This window comes from Triturus cristatus, chromosome 9 (genome assembly GCF_964204655.1).
Source record: "Triturus cristatus chromosome 9, aTriCri1.1, whole genome shotgun sequence".
Classification (NCBI taxonomy): Eukaryota; Metazoa; Chordata; class Amphibia; order Caudata; family Salamandridae; genus Triturus; species Triturus cristatus.
The window spans coordinates 40143599-40164220 of NC_140592.1; the positions used below are offsets into that span (position 1 = coordinate 40143599).

Genomic DNA, 20622 nt, shown 5'->3' on the forward strand with positions numbered 1-20622 from the left:
GTAAAAGAGTTTGACATTCTGAATGACTTGGTTTGAACTTAAAAAGAAAGCAGGCTACCATTGAGAGTGTTCAGAGTGCCGGAAAGTAAACTTAAAGATTACTTTACAACCGTTTATTTTTTCCTTTTCACATTTCTGTATTTATATTTAAATACAATTTGGAGCCACCTACTCCTCTGTCACTTGTGTGACGCTTGTTCTTGAAGTTCTGGGGCAATCAGTCGGTATGGGGCTGTACTGGCGGAGGGTATTGCGTCACCAGAACCAATGCATTTCTGTGAGAATTACCAATATCGTCCTTTTGGTCACTTGACTTTGCATTGTTGCAAAGGCATGTAATTGGTGACTGTTATTACAGGTTGTAGTAGGTTATAGAAACTCGGATAAAACACAACGCAGTAAATGATGCACAATACATTAATTGTCCGGTTAAAGCTTTCACTGCTCTGAATAATAGGCTTTTATGTACATGTAGAAAGAATAGACCAATTTAAATTAATACATGCTAAAAAGAAAATGTGCGTTTCAAGATCACCCCAAATATTTTTCTACCATTTGCTATTTATATTTTTAGAACATGGGGACCTGCTACCACTTAACCTTATTTGGGGATGATCTGAGTGTTCTTGACTGTCTTAAATGAAATTGGAGTTTGCTATAGTTCAGGCAGCCAGTTGGGACCGATGGGCAGAATGACTCTCTTCTTTATGCCATAGTTTCTTAGCAGTGCTGGGGCAAGGTGAGGAACTAGGGTTATCCAGTATTGTGGTATCTTTCATAGATTCACATGCTTGAATCATTCCCGGTCGTCGAAGTGGAAGTCCCACGGTAATATAAATAAAGCAGTAATTGAAAAACTTAAATAGGCTCATGGAGGCAACCATGCATTTAATAGCCTATCTACCGCCTTTTCTAAAAAAAAACCACAAAAAAACAAATACAACCAATTAGTAACCAGCACCCTCTAGAACCTTCACAAGAGAGGCTGAATCACTCAGATTTTCACCGCACGTCATGTGTGAAGGGAGTCTCCCTGAGCTCTGCTCAGTTCTTCAAAATTTCTCTCAGATACGTCCTTTTTTTATTTTTTTATTCTTACTGGACAATGTCTGACAGGAAAGGACTATTTCACCCTTGTAAATCCTGCGGAAAGAAGAGGGTTCATATAGATTTAAGCCCACAAGGATTGCACCTATTGCCTTTATCCTCATCATGAGGCAAGACCATGTAAAATCTACCACACCTTTTCATCTAAGACTCTTAGAGATAGAGAGGGCAGACTTTTGTTGTGGCTGAAGAAGACTGAGGGAGCTTCTGAGGAGGAGAGTGACACTTCCTCTTAATCCTATAAGAGGCCCAGTTCACCTGAGGGTCAGTCTCAGGAGGTCAATAAACACCTTAAAACCTCTCATCCGACCAAAGAAGCTCGAAAAAAGGAGAAAGAACCTAAAGTCTCCTCAGAGCTAGTCTTGCCACATCATTCTGGGACTTCTAAAGCTAAACTGAAATCTTCAGGGCCTTCCAGGCATAAATCCAGCCACAGATCCCTCTCTGCTTCAGTTTCACCGTCGACGCCTGCTTCTTCAACAACGCCGACTACTCTCTCTCATTGTCGATGCCTGCAGCGATGACAACACCATCGCCGTTGACGATGGCTCCACTGCCAACGAAGGTTCCACCGTCGACGAGCTTACCGTTGACGGCTTCGACTATTTTGCCGTTGACAAGAAAATCAGGGTCGTCGATGGATCCGTCGCCGCCGCTCCCGGTTGACTAAATCAATGCAAATGCAGTTCACACCATCCAGATTGTCCAAAACATTGCTGCGGCCTTATTTCCAGTCAACAGGCAAGATTTCTCCTTTACTCCCAAGCCACCTTCTAGACACAGAAGAAATGGATGATGATGGTCTCTTCGGGGCTGCTCATAATCCTTCTGAACTCCGTGTCACGTTTCAGGAAGAGGATGAGGACTATGATGAACAGGTGCAGTACTACCAACACTATCCAGCTCCTCCTACACAATATCAGCATTTTAGATATTATGTTGATCCACCAAGGAAAGAATCTGCTTAATTACCTTCTTCTTTAATACAAGATTTACTGGCCATGCTCACAGACTACAGAAAAAGGTTCCCACCCCAAGAGGAACACATTACTGTCCCGCTGCCTCCACCAGCACCACCTGTGGCGTCGCTTACGCCAATACAGCGTCCTCCTGCTACTCTTAGGATGTTGCCACGTCCCATCATCCCTGTTCCTCCTAGAGAAGAGCCATCCTTTTCGGAAGAAGAGCCTGAAGACGGAGAAATTTACTATCCCCCTCCACCCACTGCTGAATGGGATAACTATATCATACCTACACCATCCCCTCCTCCTTGTCGTCGTTGTGACTCGCCTCCAGAAGACATTGGAGGTTTTCATAATCTGATGGATAGGGCTATTTCCAGATTTCATCTGCCCACAATAGTCAAGCAATCATATTGTTTTCTTTATGACTTTAAGGAACAATCAACGAAGTCTGTAATATCTATACCCATTATAGACCATATCTGGCAGGAAGGCCTTAAAGTAATGAAATCACCGGCCACTGTAGTGCTGGCACCGCCAAGATTAGACAAAAAATACAGGGCGTCTGAGGATTCCCCTGCATGCCTTACGGGTCATTCCAAACCAGACTCTGACTTTTCAAGCGGCTCAGAGGAGATCAAAAAATTCTTCCACCACTGATGTTTCTGTGGAGGTCATCTTCAAGACATTCAGATTCAGGGAAAATAGTCCACGGCCCAGCATCAGATGCATATCAACAGGCTAGAGTTGAAGGCCATTTTTCTCTCCCTGCAGGCTTTCCTCCCTTGGATAAAAGGTTCATCAGTGTTGGTCTGTACGGACAAGACCACTAGCATGTTTTATGTCAACAAGCAGGGAGGAACCAAATCTCTTACTCTCTCTCAGGACGCCCAGCAGCTCTGGAGCTGGCTCACATTTCACGGAATATCCCTAAAAGCGTAACATGTTCCAGGGCTTCGGAATACTCTAGTAGACACCCTCCGCAGGACCAAAGACAACTGCCACGAGTGGGAGCTCGAACATGACCAACTGGACAGGATTTTTTCACATTGGGGGAAACCAGCGCTGGACCAGTTTGTGACCCACACCACCTCCAAATGCCGGTTCTTCGCAAGCAGATTCCCACTCCCAAACTCGCAGGGGAATGCCCTTTTGATGCATTGGTCAGGAATACATACTTACACCTCTTCTCCCATTCCACTGATACTCAGATCCTTATGAAATGAAACACTGCCGCCAGATGGCCCAGGCAGCACTGGTTCACTGAGCTTCTCCTCCTCTCAGAAGTCCAGCCTGTCCGTCTGCTACCGACACCAACTCTGTTGACCAGGAACCAAGGTCAGATGTGTCATCCGGAGCCAGCATCTCTTTGTTTGCATGTGTGGCTCCTGAATTCTTTCAATTTAAGGATTTGACTATTGCGCAAGAGTGTAAAGACATTATGGCCAGATTTCGTGCGGATAGCACCAACAAGACAGAAATGGAAGAGGTTCTACCTTTGGTGTCTGCAAAGCAAAGTACATCCGTATCTCTCTGCTCCAGAGCAAATCCTACCGTACTTACTGCCTTTGGCTAAATCTGGGCTGGTGTACTCTTCAATTAAGGTTACTCTCTTCAGCTATCTCTCAATATAGACGCTCCCCAAAACGTATACGTCTCTGCTCTACAAGAGTTGAACAGCAATTCATGAAAGGCCTATATCGTACTTCTCCTCCTGTTCAAGCCCCACCCCCTCAGTGGCACTTAAATGTAGTTCTATCGCAATTGATGAAACAACCCTTTGAGCCCATCCATAGGGAGGACATCAAGTACCTGACGTGGAAAGTAGCTCTCTTGCTCACCCTAACATCAACTACACGGGTTAGCAAAATACAAGCTTTCACCATAAATCATAATTTCCTTCATTTTACAGATGAAATGGTCATCCTCAGGACGACTCCCAAATTAATCCCAAGGTTCCTTCGCAGTTCCACTTAAACCTATCATTCTCAGGACTTTTCTTACCTGATCCTTCTACACCTGCGTAACGAACACTACACACTCAAGACATCAAGAGGTGCCTTAAATTCTCCCTGCAAAAGACTAAGTCGATCTGCAAGACAGATCAACTGTTCGTAGCCCATGGGCAAGGTCGTCAGGGCACTTCTGTTTCTACAGCTACCATCGCAAGATGGATAGCAGCCAAAATTCAGTTTTGCCACGATACGCAGGAAAACCTTTATCAAAGACAGTGAAAGCGCACTCCACAAGAGCAGTCTCTACATCGGCTGCCATGCTCGCTGGGGTTTCACTGGAAAGAAGTCTGCAGGGCTGCGACGTTGAAGACTACGCATACGTAGCACTACTGCTTGGAGTCGACACAGCGTGCCTATGCAGCCGTGGGACAGGCAGTACTACGTCATTTATTTCAGTAAGGTGAGCCCCTTTAAGTAGATGATTTCTTTTCTGTTGTCAATATTGATCTGCATTTGAAAATGTATCTTTGTCGAAGTTGATAATCGAGATGTTTATTTCACGTGCCAGTGCCTTTATATGCATTTACTTTTACACCAATGCTTTCACAAGACACTCCTTTTGTGAATACATTTTGAAATATTATTGGCACTACCCGCCATCCATTAAGGGTGCTTATTTGTTTTACATTACTGCTTGCTATTCTGATTCAAGCATGTGAATCTATGAAAGATACCCCAATACTGAATAACAAATAAGTTACCTGTAACTGCAGTTATCCAGTATTGGTATCTTTAATAGATTCACATGCAACCCACCCTCCACCCTGTAGAATGAATAAAGGCATGCATATAGCACACAGCTGCTCAAGTGTGTCCCGGCGCATCAAAGGCCCTTGGAGTAAACACTAGTCAGCTTGGCTTCCAAGATCCATGTGCTTACTCCATGGTTCAAATTCGAGACTGCATCCATGAAGAGGTTTTTTCTGCTGGGCATCATGCTGGTCTTCCACTTGGTTATGCATCTGCTTCTTTCACCTCTTTGGACTCTTCAGCTTCCAAGCACACCATAACTACAGGACATCTCCAGCATCCAATACTTGAGGTGAAATTGCTACCGGGAGGTCCTGTCTCTTGCAAAAGTCGATATCCTGCCTTCGGGGTGAACTTTACACTTTGCTCGAGCAAGAAATAGGTCTAAAGTATATAGCTCGATTAATTCTGTATATGAAACTCTAGGACTATTGACAAAATCGCTAGATCAGTTGCATTTATTTTTGTTCAAAGCACCAGGATCTGTAAGTGTTTAAACATTCAGCCAAATGCATTAAAATGCAGCCAACACCTTTATCGTCCCCCAGTGTCCAGGACTTTTTCAAGGCTCAATAAATATATTTGTTTAACACTGCATCCATGTTTGGAGAAGAATGACTCCAGGATGAATATTCCAAAAATGTGTTCTTGATCAGATTCCCCTTAAACTGCAATGATCTGGTTGGGAAGCAGAATGCTCCAATTATTTATAAATATTTGAGTGCTTAATGTGGCCACAGTGCACTACCCATCTCCTGAGAGATTGCATGTCCGAGATAACATGTGATGTCACATGATTCTCAACCAAAAGATGATGATGGACGGAGCACTGAAGCTTTTCAGACACTCACCCCCACTCACAGATCTGGCGAAGCGAGCTAAAGAACGATAATGGATTCAACCCAGATCTGTGATGAGGGTGAGTGTCTGAAAATATTCTGTATCTTTCAAATTTATGTTGCTATATGTGTATGTGTATATGTGTGTTCCCAAAATTGCCCATGCAATGAGGACGCACTCCCAAGCTGATGATTTTCACAAATATTTAATCCAACAGGAAACTGGCATTTCATACCGATCTTTTTCCATCCTTCAGCCTGACGCGTTTCAGAGCTTCATGCTCCTTTTTCGAAGGCCCCAGAACACACAAGCATTTCGCGCTGCCACAGTTCCAACTTCCTGCTTAAATTAATTAGGCCTCCGGTGTGCCTGCTTAATTGATGTTCTTGCAAAGCATTCCGGAACTTGTAGTTTATTTTACGCTCCATTGTTACCCTTCAGTGGGTTTTGTGTGAAATTCCGCATTTTAAAAGGACACACATTTTAAAGCCCTCCAGTGGGCCTCAGTATGAAAGTCCGGTTTCATGAAAATAATGAATCAGCTTGTGTATATATGTGTATGTAATGTATATGTAATATACGTCATGTATCCATTGTATGCGTTACTCCTGAGGCGAAAAGCCGGGAGCTCGTTATTGCTGCATTTTAACCTGTTGTGTCCTGTTTTTAAAATACCTGCTTATTTGCACATTGATTATTACTTTGGCACTCACCCTTGACTCGCCGAGCAGCTGAATATTAGCTGTCTGAACGGAATCGCTCGTTTCTTGGGCGCCATTGCACGCCGAGGGAGACTACAGTCACGCCCATCTCTTGCTGGCCACGCCCCCTCCCACGTCATTCGTTGCCACTATAAATTATGTGTCAACACCGGAAGCGCAGCGGACGAGCGCAGCGGGCACGACGATTGCGCGCCGAAGGCGCGCTTAAGGCAAGCTCGTCTGCGCTCGTCCGCGACGAGGACGCGACTAGCGCCACCAACCATGCCCATTTCGGCCCACAGTCCCCACGTTACACCCGGAATGCATTGCTTAATCTACGAGGGTCTGCACACGAAGGTAAGCTCACCTTTGAAGAGACAGCTTTTCCCCTACCTGACTTCACCCACAAGGGCTTAATCGTAGGAGGTCTGCTGAACGTCAGATCCCTACCTAAGCATGCCACTGAAATCAATCTCCTCATAGAATCCCACCATCTAGATGTCCTTTTCCTAACTGAGACTTGGACACATGCCGACTGTGATATCGATTTAGCATCTGCCTGCCCTTTAAACTTCGAGACTGGAGACAAAAGCAGCTAGGCATGCACTCAATATTCAAATTCAAACTGTAATACAGCTAAGTACTCAAGAATAGTTGAACTTCAAACAATTATGGTGTGCACCTGAAAGATGGCACTGCCAGCCACCTGCATACAACAATGTAGAGAAAAAATCTAAACGAATGTTTAGAAAAACAAGTGCACTACTCCGAGCCCAGGTGGGGCTATTGATATTTAAACATAAATGGGTAACGTACTATAACAAATGTTGTCTGGAAGAATGAAACAATTCATCAGAAATGACACCAATTGAGTAACATTTAAATCATCATAGTGGTTAGTTCTCCATGCTTAAAGCACAAATGAATGTCGAAGCTGAATCCATGTGTCCATGTAGTATTTACTCAATAGCAAGAAAAAATAAACAGAACAATGTTCATTCTCAACGAGAATTCGCAGTTTCAGAAGGCAAATCCCAATGCATTTCGGGCTTAAAACATAGCCCTTCGTCAGGGGAATCTCTAGAAACAAACAATATATACATATCAATTGAGAGTATGTCAAAAATTATACTGCATTCAATTTTACTGTACAAGGAAAACGCAAGGGGATAACATTATAGTCATAACACCAGGAGTAAAGTGCCACCACCGCAGAAACCAGAAAAAGTTCGCACGCTGGCTGCGCTTTAACACTTCTGGCTGGTTAACCATTCGATCAATCTCACTCGTGTGAGTTTTCAGGGTAAGCCTTGCATCTTGGATACTTAGACCGTTGTTGAAAGGAGCTGTTACGATTAGGTTTCTAGCATAATTTTCATTTATTTCTTATAGTGGGACTACCGGATTGTTAATTGTACATGTTGCGTTGTGCTTTTGGCACACCGTTTGTGGTTTACCCATTATATTTTCGCAGGTATGTTTTGCTTTGCTTTTACGACTCTGACTCATCTATTTGGTTTCTTAAGGTGTTGGTGTTGCACTGTTTCTTTACTGGTATTGGGTCTGTGTAGCTATTAATAGGGAACTGTTTTGAGCATTTTTTTGTCTTCAATACACACATTTTTTCGAGGCTTCTACACCATATTTTTCTGGTTTCTGCGGTGGTGGCACTTTACTCCTGGTGTTATGACTATAATGTTATCCCCTTGCGTTTTCCTTGTACAGTAAAATTGAATGCAGTATAATTTTTGACATACTCTCAATTGATATGTATATATTGTTTGTTTCTAGAGATTCCCCTGACGAAGGGCTATGTTTTAAGCCCGAAATGCATTGGGATTTGCCTTCTGAAACTGCGAATTCTCGTTGAGAATGAACATTGTTCTGTTTATTTTTTCTTGCTATTGAGTAAATACTACATGGACACATGGATTCAGCTTCGACATTCATTTGTGCTTTAAGCATGGAGAACTAACCACTATGATGATTTAAATGTTACTCAATTGGTGTCATTTCTGATTAATTGTTTCATTCTTCCAGACAACATTTGTTATAGTACGTTACCCATTTATGTTTAAATATCAATAGCCCCACCTGGGCTCGGATTAGTGCACTTGTTTTTCTAAACATTCGTTTAGATTTTTTCTCTACATTGCCCTTTAAACTTCAACATCCTGCATCTCCCCAGACCCAAAGGCCGCGGCGGCGGAGTTGGCATTATCTTCCGAGCCTCATGGCAAATAAACACCATAGACATAGACCCAGTGCCTGGGATTGAGCTCCTTGGTCTGGCCATAAACTGCCACCCAGGAGTCACCTTCACGGTGATCATCTGTTACCGACCTCCAGGGGCATTTTCCATCCCGCAACAGCAAGCTCTTCTTACTATCTTTACAAACATGGCAACCTCCCACAACAAACTAGTTATTCTAGGAGACTTCAATCTCTGGCCAAACGGCAGCCTAGATACAGGTCTAGACAACCTCTTGCTGTCCTGTGACAGCGTGGGGCTTCACCAACTGATTAAGGATCCACCCACTCTGCAGGCAATCGACTCGACCTTATTTTCTCGAGCCCTGATCTAACACAAGTAGGCGACATTCTGCCTATGAGCTGGACGGATCACTCACTCATCAAACTTTACATTACCAGCACCACAATTAGAAAGCCCAACAATAGCTCTCTACCTGAATTTACGTACCGAAACTGGAAAGCCCGAGAAACTCAGCGCCACCACCAAAGTCTTTGATGTGGTGGATAGTTTCTCTCCTACCAGCTCGGTTGAAAACAACTACAGAGCCTCCATCACGGACTCTGTTGCCCCATTAAAACACTGCAAACCCAAAGGTAGAGCACTTGCTCCCTGGTACAATGACTCCCTGAAAACTCTTAAATCAGCCTGTAAACAGGCCGAGAGAAAGTGGAGACACGGATACTGTGACAATAATAAAACCCTCTGGAAAAATATGCTCCGTGACTACAAATCTGCCATTACAGAGAGCAAATCGACTTACTACTGCTCCACTATAGTTAACGCAGCTAACAGTCCAAAAAGCATATTCCAGATTCTGGATAACCTTATACATCCTGATTGCGCCAAGAAGTCTATTCCCCCATCTCAGACCCTCTGTGACAATCTCGCACAGTTTTTCACGGACAAAATCGAGACCATCATTAACAACCTGGCAACTCCCCCATCACATAACACTCCAACCCCCCACCGGACCTGGTTCCGCTAACCTTGATCCTCCAAGTTCTGCATGCCCTCCTAGGGAAAGTCTCCTGGCCTTTCCCCAGATCCCTGAAGCAGAATTTGAGAAGCTGGCACTGGGCATTACCTCGGGATCCCCCCTTGACCCTCTGCCCCCGAAAACCTGGAAAGCATGCGGGAACGAGCTATTCCACACCCTCCGGAGGATCTGCAATCAATCTCTCGGTTGTGGACTCGTTCCCAACCCCTGGAAGCAAGCGCTCATCACCCCGCTACTGAAGAAACCAACTCTGAATCCAGAATGCCTTTCCAACTTTCGCCCCATATCACTTCTGCCCTTTCCGGCGAAAGTGGTAGAACGTTGGGTCAGCACCTGCCTCTCAACCCACCTCGAGCAGCATCACGTTCTGGACGAATTCCAATTCGGATTTCGTCCAGCCCATGGCACCGAAACAGCAGTGCTTACTGCCATGGAAGAACTTCGAGTGCGTGCAGACAGGGGCCAAGCCGTGGCCTTGATCTTATTAGACCTGTCTGCCGCATTCGATACTGTCAACCACGTGACCCTGCTTGAGAGGCTGAGAGAGGCTGGGGTTGATGGCACAGCCCTGCTCTGGTTTCACTCTTATCTCAGAGATTGGAAAGGAGGGAGAGATACGGCCTGTTTCCTATCTGCCTTCTCCCCAGTCCCTCACGGTGTACCCCAGGCTTCCTCTATCAGTCCGATCCTTTTCAATGTTTACTTAAAACCACTGGTCACTTTAATCAAATCCCATAATATGACTACAGTAAACTATGCGGACGATACCCAGCTCCTTTTCTCTTGGGAGGGCGAAGATTCCATTCCCTTGGAAGCCTTCCACAACTGCCTAAGAGACACCGCAGGCTGGTTACATCGGAACTCCCTCCAATTCAACTCCTCGAAAACCGAGGTTCTGTTCTGTCCTGCGAGCCGTATCCCTCGCCTTCTGCCTGCGGAGTTCTGGCCCCCGGAAAACCCAAACAATCCGCTACCTGTTGCCAGCGTTCGCAATTTGGGCGTCATGCTAAATAACAAACTTAGCATGGAAACGCAGGTAACAAGAACAGTCGCCACCTGCTCGGCCCTTATGCGCTCACTGCGCAAAATCCTGCCATTATTACCACCTCCAGCCCGAGTATTGATAGTCAGGTGCACTATTCTGAGTCGCCTCGACTATTGCAACGCCCTCCTGCTTGAATCTCCTTCGATACTGTTAGACAGACTCCAACGAGTCCAGTCGGCAGCAGCCAAACTGGCCCTTGGATGGACCAGGAGATCCTCGGCCACCGCTGCCTTGGCCGAGTTGCACTGGCTTCCCTTGAAGCAACGAATAGCTTTCAAGGCCCTTTGCTTGGTCTTCAAGGCACTACACGGTTCAGGACCAAGACCTCTTCAACATCTGTTCTCTTAGTACATCCCTACCAGAACGCTACGATCCGCGACCGCCTGCCTTGTGAAAGTACCCAGATTTAAGAAGGCCAGGATCGGGGGAAGATCTTTCAGAGTAGCTGCCGCCAAGCTCTGGAACAGTCTGCCTGCCGACATTCGCCAAATTTCACAAATTTCACAGCTCCTACCTTTCAGGAAACGAATAAAAACATGGCTCTTCCCCCAGCCTTCCACCCCCGCCCCCCTTAATCAATTCCCATCGCTTCTAACCCAGGAGTAAGCTACCAGCGCCAGGATACCTGCCAGGTGACAGCCGCGCTCTATAAATGTTTTTAAATAAAAAAAAATGTAATAATATATATATTATCTACTGGCAGTAGATAGTTATAGTTACAACCTAGTTTCCATAGGAAATCTCAAAATTCTATTTTGAATAACTTTGGCGCCGCTTGATGAATCCTCGCGAAATTTTCAAAACTAATGGGGCGCTCCGTTCAGCTCCTACCCTGAAAGTCTCGGGGTGATTCGTCAAGCGGGGCCCGGGAAAAAGGGGGGGTCCCAAAACGCGTTTTCCCCATGCATTTTTCCATAGGACCTTTAGACACAGCTACAGCCCGAACGGCTGAACAGAATTACTTGAAATTTGGCAGAGAGGTAGCCATAAGGTCAAGGAAGTGCCTTTTGCAGGTCTGGTGTAAATCTGTTCAGTATTTCCTGAGAAAATAGCATTTAAAAGCATATCAATATACGCGCGCAGGGTGCGCGCACCTCGCGATTTAAAAAAAAATAATTTTGTTTTGTTTGAAAAACCTGAAAAAATTAAAAAAACATAACTTAGCATTTAAAAAACCGTACAAATTCACTGAAAAAACCATAGGTTTCACACGCGTTATAGTTACGAATAAGCATTTAAAAAACCTTGCAAATTCACTTAAAAAACCATAGGTTTCACACATGTTATAGTTAGCTGGACATTTCACTCGTAAAAAAACAATGAAATTCCCCCGTTATAGTTACTGCAGGCAACTATAACTCACGCGACCGCAATCCTCTGCTGATGACGTCCGATATTACATCACTGATGACATATGTGTCTTTCTGAAAAATAAATATTTGTAATATATGTATAGCTAAAGATTAATGGAAGAAGACCTGGGTAAATAAGTGTCTAAATACAGTGATGTAATATCTGACGTCATCAGCAGAGGATTGCGGTCGCGTGAGTTATAGTTGCCTGCAGTAACTATAACGGGGGAATTTCATTGGTTTTTTACGAGTGAAATGTCCAGCTAACTATAACATGTGTGAAACCTATGGTTTTTTAAGTGAAAATATATATATATATATATATATATATATTTCATTTGACATATCCAGTTATGTCTTCATGAATTTAGCCACGTTGGCTTGACTTGTGCGAGGTTTCTTCCCGTTCTGCCAGCATGATTTTTCCCTTTCTATAGAGTTCCTTCGTCACATAATCATACATTTGAATGTAGTACCTCTTGTTAGGCGAGGGTGATTTCTCCATTAGGGCGCTGGGGCTCCGCTCCAGCCCTAATTCACATCCCAAAGTACAGTTTACAATATGCAGGCATGTAGATTAAATATGTATTTTTAAAATCTTTATTGTCTGTGACTGGCATCTCTCTCCCCAAGGGACAGCCAGGCAGGCACATTAAAGGAGCGCAAACAAAAATGTGTACGTGTGGCGCTCTAAAAATGACGCCATGACGCAGGGCTTACCTTTTCACATCCCTCAGTGCAATGAAAGTGGAGCTGGAATGCCATCAGCTCCTCTGCACCTATATAATGCAACCCCTGGGCGTTTCCATACACAGCCCGGTCTGAGGCTGCACGTCACGTCTATCTTCTAGAAAATCCCACCCTATCTGAGGAATCGCAGGGTAGGCACGCAATCCTGCAGGAATGTGACGCCATGAGGTGATGCTGCTGCCCAGTCCTACATTTTCTAAGGCTTGCCCTGATCGCGTGGCCCAACTACCATAGGTCCCTCCACAGTTCTGGGACGGAAAATGCAGTAGTGCAGACATTGGTGCACCTGAATCGGCAAGGCAGCTTGCTCAGCGATCGTGGTTTATTTTCAATTAAAAAATGAAAGGCAGGCTACCAAGCACATGAAAGGTAACATCTGTCACCTTCTGCCAAAACCAGGAAACTGCTAAACCATACTATTGAACTGATAGTGAAAATTCCGGATCTGTTCTCCAGTTATCTTATCCAGTGCATACCACAGATTTTGAAGAGAAGTGAATGCATGTTTAATTGGTTACATGGTGTAGGAAAGTGGTTCTGTATATACTGTTCCCAAATAGGTACAGTGTGTATAGAGTACACAGTCCCCAGAGGTTTGGCAGAGGCTAAAGTTGGATATAACCTTACTCTCTAAAGTGGTAGCTTGGTCGAGCAGTAAGGCAGTATCCGAGGACAGTGTAAAGCATTTGTTGTACACACTCAGTCACCAAATGGTCTCACGCACTCAAGAACTGAACTCTAGGCCAATGGTTTGTATATAAAAATATATGGTTGTTTTATTTTAGAACCAACAATAGGTATCAAAATATACTTTCTCAGAATGAGATGCTTTAGATAAATACTTTGCAATAGGCAATAGTCTTTTGAATGCAATAGTTTGTTGCAATTGTCAACACAATTATACATTGAGCTCAATGGGAAATTCTAAGTAAATGCAATTGATTACTTTTAGGATTACTTTTCTAACTCCAGGACTGGATCCTAGATTCAGTCCTGGGACAGTTCCTCGAAACAGGTGAGTAAATACGTTTTAGTTACTGTTGTGATTTTTAATCAACATTTTGGTATTTTAAAAGCTGACACTTAGAAACTTTTTCTAATAAAATCACTAATGTTTTCCTATGGGAGGAAATTCACTTAGCAGGTAAGTGGGGTTATTGTTACTTTTTCTAGCTCGGTGTTGGATCCTGGATCCAGTACTAGTGTACCACCTGTAAGCAGTTGAGAGAATGCGTTTAGGTTATAAAGGCGATTTGTAACGAATATTTGTAAGTTTGCAAAATCGACACTTAGAAACATTTTCAGCAAAAACCAGGCAATGTTATCCTATGGAAGAAAATTCAAGTTGCAGGTAAAGTATGTTCTTGTTACTTTTGTAATCCAGTGCTGGGCTCCTAGGCTCAGTACTGGGACATATATCTAAAACAGGTAAGTAATTACGTTTTCACAGTTGGTCCGATTTTTAAAGAATATTTGTAGTTTGCAAAAATCGACACAGAAGAAATTTCACAGAAAAACAGTCAATGGTTTCCTATGGAAGAAAATTGAGTTAGCGGTAAGTATGGTTGTAATTACTTTTCAGGGTCAGTGCTGGGCGCCAAGATCCAGCACTGGGATCTCTCCTAATAGCAGGTGAGTATTTTCGATTTCGTTACTAGGTTGATTTTCTGTATGGCATGTGAAGCCAGCTGTTATACCATTTGCAACCCCTTGAATACCAAATGAAAGGACACCATAACAGATATATTATAAAAATAGAATGTATTTATTCTAGTCAAAATGCTCTCAGCACTCTTATGAGATTCGAGGTAAGTACAACACAGTCTTATTCAAGCATACATAAGTCACACAGGTAAGTAATACCGTTAGGCCCTAGGGGCCACGCAAACCATATACTAAGTCAGTGGTATAAGAACCACTGTCACGAACACAGGATATGCCTAGGCCTAGGGAATCGCTGGGGCTACACTATCCTATCAGTTGCTAGGCAGTGGGAGGCCCACGGGATTCAGGTGCAGAGTGGAAACACTCACGCGTAATGCGTTCAAGTCGATAGAAATAGTAGCATTTAGTAATTAAGAGTTTTAGGACACTTCAGAAGGAACTAGGAGTTAGAGACTTGGAAACTAGACACTTGGATAGTCAATACCCCTGTGAGCACCGGAATACTCAAGTTACCTAGCCCACGGGCTGCGGGTGCATAGGTGTGAACTTGCGTCTGGTTTCGTCGTCGACTCCTATGGATGCCTGAAGAAAGTTGCTGACAGGCAGTCAGTGAAGAGTGTCCGGTGGATTCCAAGGATGGAATCAGGAAGGAGGATACCTGCAAGCAGAGGGGACCGAGTCTAGGTCACCAGCCAGGAGCCGGGAAGGAACCAGGAAGGAACCAGGCGATTTCGTGAAGATGCAGGTGAAGAGGTGAAGCTTGTCGCAGCAGCCACGGGTACCAGGAGGTGTCGAGGACGACCAGAATCAGGAGGCGAGCTGTCCCACGAAGGCTCTTGCTGTCGGCGGCGTCGATGTCGAGTTAGGACCCAACAAGCCTTGGCAAGCGTAACCCACGCAGGATGGAGGACTTGCTTCTGTCGCAGACCAGGAAGGTCTGGGGTGCTTCCCTTTCACAGGGGAGCGGGTGCCAGTCTGGAGGAGCCGGACCAGCAAGGCAAAATTTAAGGTTCGACGTCACAAAGGTCACTAGCCAACGGGCCAGCAACCAGACAACACGTCGAGCAACTCAGGTGCAGAAGGGCCCCACGCAGAACACGTGAAGTGTGGGGAGCTGATCTTCTTTGCAGATGGTGCTCGGGATTGGGGCTTCTCAATTCCCCAAGCACAGCCTCGAGGAAGCCTCAGAAGTCGCGCTAGTCAGTTATTAGCCACTTTTCCCAAGTCGCCGGTCCAACGTCCCTCGTCTCCTCCACGGGTCTCAGCTTTGCTGTAGATGTGGATCTGGTTCAGAGGTGTCTGGAAGTCACGGCGCTGGTCAGTCTCTGCAGTCGTCCCTCGTAGGATCAGTCGCAAAGCAAGCAGCGGTCGCTGGATGGTGCCTGGTTGCCCAGGGTGGTCACTCCTTGGCCACAAGGGAGATTCTTCAGTCTTCTTCCATACTAGAATTTCGAAGGTCCAGAGTTTCTGTTCAAGATGCAGGTTCAGGATAATCTACCTCTGCAGGGCTCAGCTACCTTCTAATATACTAGGCTAGTGGGCTGGGCTACCTGCAAGGTCCCTCCTATGGGTGGGACCAGGAAGGGGAGTGGCTACACCCCCTTTCCTTTGTCCAGTTTCACGCCAGAGCTGGGGCTGGAGTGCCCCAGCGCCGGTTTGAACTGGACTATGCATGGAGCACCTTGTGTGCCCCAGGCATGTCTCATTCCTTTCAGTCCTCCCTGCCCCAATACACTAAAGTCTGTCTGGGGAGGTGCTAGCACCTCCCCAAGCAGGAAACCTATTGTCCAGGCTTCCCTGGCTGGGAGGGCTCCCAGCTGCAGGAGTTCAGACTCGTGTCTGTGCCAGCAGCATTTATTTTGTGATGCTGAGGCTTTGGTCAGAATTAAACAGCAAAGTAGGATTTTAACAGGTCTCTCCCTCTAGAAGGAAGGAATAATATCCTCATCACCAGAAATGGTATTGGGGTATAATTCCAAAGTGTTATACACCTTACACGACATGTTTTGATAAAGCCAAACCATAGTTACCATAACCGTTTAAGATTATAAGGCACTTTAAGAGTATATGGTAGGCTATATCATAGAACAGCTATAAGGACATGGTTCCGAAAGCTGCAGACAGGCTCAGCTCATGCTAGAGCACCATCTCACATGTTACCAAGCACTCTGCCTCCAGGATTGTTAAGGCCTGCCATAGGAGTGGCTCACAGGTACACATGTGTCTATTTTAAGGGTAGATATAGGTATACTATATCTAAGCAAGGGGTGATTACACGACCTTGCCCCAGCTGAGTGATCAGCCAGTTGTGTCTGATTGGAAGGCCAGGCCAGGGGTGGCATAATACATGCTGCAGCCCCTGGGAGGCCTAGGGTACACCTATGCCCTGGGTACCTAGGGTACACTGTACAGGGTCCAATAAGGTGATCCTTACCAATTGGGTATGTACCTAGGGTACATGGAGTCCATTTTAAAGAGAGAGCAGACAGCCTGAGACCCTGAATGGCAGGATCTCAGGCCAACTAAGTCGAAAAACCAGCTAGACACTAGGCAAAAATTTGGGGGTAACCATAATCCGATATCCACCTTCCTACAGCCATCACTTCCCTTAGAAGGGTCAGTGAAATACAATCACTCACCATTCAAGAACCTTTACTGCAAATGCACCATAACAAGTTTGTTCTCCGCACTAACCCAAAATTCCTGCCTAAAGTCATTTCTCCTTTTCACCTAAACCAATCTGTGGAACTACCTGTATTCTTCTTGCAACCGCAAACTGTTGCAGAAAGAGCTCTCCACACATTAGATGTCAAACGAGCCTTACTCTACTACATCGAGAGAACACAACCCTCTTGTAAGACCAAAAAACTGTTCGTTTCCTTCTCACCACCATATAAAGGCAACCCCATCTCCAAATCTGGGATAGCTAGGTGGATTAAAATAATGCATTCAGATTTGCTACCACAAAGCAAAACGAACACTATCTGTTCCCCCTAACGCCCACTCTACACGTAAGATAGGAGCTTCCATGGCATTCTTGGGGAACATCCCCTTAGATGATATCTGCAAAGCAGCTACATGGTCAACACCGCACACTTTCACTAAACACTATTGTGTAGATGTGCAGGCTAAGCAACAAGCTAGTGTGGGTCAGGCTGTACTCAAAACATTGTTTCAAACCACTGCAACAGATACTGGTGGTCGTCGCCCTTGGATGGGTACTGCTATACAGTCTATGCCCAGTGTGTAATCTGCAGCTCATATGCCTCGAACGGCAAATGCTACTTACCAGAATGCATCTGTTCTTCGCATGTAGAGCTGCAGATCTACACACGCCCACCCGCCTCCCCGGCGACCTTTTTCTGTTCCAGGTTATCTCATTTAGATACAGCACACATGGGCATCTTCACTGCTGTTACTACGCTCCATCACTTTCCTGCTGGAGAAAAACAATCTGAGGATGGAGCCGAAGCCCATGCGCAATACGATCCAAAGGAGGAGTCACATACCTCGTGACTTCCAAAGACTTTCCAAGAGAAAAACAACTGCAACATCCGAGCCCAACACCAGATGGCGATCTATGCACAGTGTGTAGATCTGCAGCTCTACATGCCAAGAACAGATGCATACTGGTAAGTAGCATTTGCCTTATCTGATTTTCAGTAGAGTTTAACTGCGGCAAGCTCTGGAAGTGATTGCACAGGATTCTTACTATTCACAAAATTGGGATTGTTGCGCTGAACCTTGGGTCAGCAGCTGATGGGAGTGGTTTTTTGTCTCAATATATATCAGAGTCTTAGCGGGGACCAATTGTCTGTTTTTCCTGCTGAAGCTTCAGGCTTTTTTGGATGTTATTCCCAGTATTTCCTAGTGCCGAAAAAGGTCAGAGGCCTTCACCCAGATCATCGAATTTCTCCCTGCGTATGGGCACTTTCAGTTTGCTTACGGTGCCCAGGTTCTAACTGAACTGGATCAGGGAGACTGGATGCAGGAGTTAAACCTGCAGGATCCCTACTTTCATATTCTTGTCCTGCAGGCCCTGAGCCTCTACCTGTGGTTCAAGGGAAGCCACAAGCATTTTCGATTTGCCAAGCTCCCTTTTAGCCTCAGCAGTGCCCCTTGGGTGTTCACAAAGGTAATGGTGGTGGTCTCAACAAACCTTTGTAGGTTGGGAGTACCAGTCTGCCTACTACCTTGACCACAGCTTTTGAAGGTAGGCTTTCCCATGTCAGCCGTGGCCCACCTCCAGACAACCATGAACCTCCATACATCTTTGGGCTTTATGGTTAGTGTGCCGAAGTCACGCCAGACTCTTCCACAGAGGCTCTCTTTCATTGGAGTCATCTTGGATATTGGTACACTTTTGGGCGTTCCCTTTAGAACAAGTCCAATACATTTGGGCTGTGATCATGAAGCTTCAACCTTGGCCCTGGGTCTCTTGGACTATTGGCCTCCTACATTCTGCTTGTCGACCATGCTGGAAGTCATATTGCGGGCTCTGCAGTCTGATCTGAAGTTTTAGTGGGCCCAGTCCCAAGGGAACCCATAAGATTCCATCCAGGTTTCGGAGGAGACTGCAAAATATCTGCATTGGTGGCTTCTCAACTGCCTGTATAGGGACAGATGCCTCTCTTCCTCACATGGTGACAGATTAATCACTGCTGCATAAGGAAGGTGTAATCTGGGAGAGATGGAGATCAAAGGATCTCTGGTATTTGGCTGAGACCTGTCTACACATCAACTTGTTGGAGATGTGGGCCATCCACTTGGCTGTGAAGCTTTATCTGCTGTTCATTAAGGGAAGGCTGGGACAGGCTCTTAGGGGCAACAACACCACCATGTGGTATTACAACTAGAAGGGTTCTGTGTGCTCTGTGCCAAGATGCCCTGCACCTCTGGTCCTGGCTGAATTGTCAGGGCATCTTCCTGATAGTACACCACCTTGCAGGATCTTTGAATGTGAGGACAGATGAAAGCCGGTGACAAATAGCGGATCACGAATGACAGCTGCACCAGGAGGTAGCGCAGGGAGTCAGTTCAGTTCAGTATATTTTTATTTCGATGATTAAAAACCATCATAAAAATACATAGTTCATAGTACAAATCATCAAAATCATCAATAACATACATTTCTGAACCGTACAATGTTAAAAACAAGATTAAAAAAGACATTCAATACAGTCTGAGTCAGCCCCTGGTATTTCTTAATTTAACGGCAAATTTTAAAAAACTCAAAATAGAGCATAAAGTGCGTGTGTCAGTTGCTCTCTGCAAGAATGATAGGGCAGGTTTAGCGTGACGTAGTTTTGACTCTTTTAAAATATTTACAAGGAATCTACGACGGGGGGTACGATAAAACGAACATAATAGTACAAAGTGAAGGGTGTCCTGCGGAGACCTATTGTCGCAGCCGCAGGCACCCTTCTGCTCAATTGTTAGGGTAAAACCAGATGGCTAAGCTAAAATGTTAGATAACAAATTGAGCTAATACGACACATTAAAAATCTATCTTGCTGATTATACATTAAAAATAAATATGGTTCCATGCCCTCTCCGTTACTGACTAGAGAGTGTGATGTTACAGATGTTTTAATAGAGTCAAGTTGTTTCTTGCTCGAATCATATTTGCCCAATAACATTTTCTGAATCCGATTTTTGCAGAATGGGTCAATCAGTGATGGTTCTGTGAAAAGTATTTGATGATCTAGAGCCCCCAGAGCTTCTTTAACATATTTAAGCCAGGGAATTTGAAGCCATCTATCTCTCTGGAGACAATCTTTGATTATTTGTCTGCTAAGCTCCGCTTCTGGGTTTACCCAGATTCGGAGCCAGGACAGAATAGGTCTTACTTTTATCTGATCTGTAATATATGGGATGCCAAGTTCCGTATGTACAATCGCTGCTTAGATGCAATGCGGTATCTGTAGCATCTTACGTAGGAATTGGTCTTCCTCTACTTGCAGCAGGTGTGCGTCCCTAAAACCCCACACCTCTGCCCCATACGTAGCTTTAGCGATGCAGACGGCTCTATACAGCGTCATCACTTGCTCTGGTGACCATCGACCCAGTCTACGTGCAAAATTTAAAATAGCACCAATTGCTGAGATCAATTTCCTGCATCTTTCTTCTAGCAAGGGGGCAAACCTAATCCCTCCTTCAAACAGAAGGCCCAAGTACGAGAATG

The 20622-nt window shown here is 45.0% G+C and overlaps 1 protein-coding gene across 6 annotated transcripts in view; it reads left to right on the forward strand.

Annotated features, from left to right (window-relative positions):
- The window catches only part of QRICH1 (glutamine rich 1), a 308643-nt gene that overhangs the window by 178381 nt on the left and 109640 nt on the right, over positions 1–20622 (forward strand). The gene's annotated exons all lie outside the window — the stretch shown is intronic.